We start from the raw sequence: 1,486 nt of genomic DNA, 5'->3' as shown, positions 1-1,486 counted from the left end.
CCCCAACCCTAACCCCCTAACCCTAATCCTAACCCCCCTAACCCTACCATCCAGGGCATTACGTTTCTACCCCTAATCTGTTCCAGATTGCTTATCTGTAAATACACTGTTCCTGTTTTTGTTTGTATTGTTTTTGTTTGTTTTGTTTTCTGTTTTTTTTGTTTTATTTATTTTTTGTTTTGTTATAACTGCTTACACTTTTCTGTTCCCTGTATCTGTCTTTTGTTGTATGTAAAGCGACCTTGAGTGTTCAGAAAGGCGCTGTTAAATAAAATGTATTATTATTATTATTACCCTAACCAAACCCCCCTAACCCCCCTAACCCTAACCCCCCTAATCCTAACCCCCTAACCCTAACCCTAATCCTAACCCCCCTAACCCTTACAAAGTGACTCAATCCTTTCAGACTAGGTTATTACTGTGAACAAACACTGACCCATTGCTTGGTTCTGTTGATATTTATGGATGACTTACTGCAGATATTCAACAAATGAGACATGTTGCACGTGTATTAAATGCTCATAAAATGACAATTATAGTAACAATTGGCAGTAACGGTGTTATTAAGATGGGAAGAGTAATTAGCCGTTATTCATAACGCTGTTATTCCCATCACTGATGACTTATGAACAGAAACAAAGCAGATATCACACAAATGATTTCGTCTTTTTTTCTGATTTTAAATGTCTAAATTAAAGGTAAAGTGAAACTCTGACGGGACAGTTAGGATCTTAGAGCTTTATGCGTTGAAAACCGGTCGTCTGATTTTATTTTAATAATGATAAAATGTGAAAATAATAACAATAAAGAGACAGGAAGTGGTTGTCCTTACTTGTCCTCTCCGTCAACAGTGATCACCAATCCTTCTTAAAAGGTCCGGCTCTGGTTTTTGGAGTAGATTTCAAAATAAGATGCACTCAAATGTTTCAGATGAGCTCAGTCCAACGAGAAGATAGCGGCACCCCCGACTCCCAGGTCCTGTGTGTCCCCCCTTGGATCCACGATTAGCTTTTATATCAAATCATATCTGATGAGCCCACAGAAGTTAAATGGGGAAAGCATACCAAATTTGGTCTCCCACATATGCATTTGTTGTGATACTGATACGTCAAGGTCTTCATTTGATTTTTGCTTACTCTGTTAAAGTGTATTGTAGCCCCCCCCCCCTCCCTCGATTCAACCATTTAATAAGTTTATAAATAGGACTGTCAAGCAATTAAAAAATAAATCTTGTTTATTACATGCTTTGAGATTTATCTGAAGGAATCTCATATAAATATAAAAACTCAAAATCAACTGGATTAGAGTAGAGAAGTAGAGTCTTCATTGTGTTTTCCTGTTATTTATAAAAGTGTTTCTTTCCATTCCTTTGATCTCACACACACGCACACACACACGCACACACACACGCACACACATACGCAGACACACAGACACACAGACACACACACACGCACGCACACACGCACACACACACGCAGACACA

This window comes from Etheostoma cragini, unplaced genomic scaffold (genome assembly GCF_013103735.1).
Source record: "Etheostoma cragini isolate CJK2018 unplaced genomic scaffold, CSU_Ecrag_1.0 ScbMSFa_897, whole genome shotgun sequence".
Taxonomy (NCBI): Eukaryota; Metazoa; Chordata; class Actinopteri; order Perciformes; family Percidae; genus Etheostoma; species Etheostoma cragini.
This window is presented reverse-complemented; position numbering follows the sequence as displayed.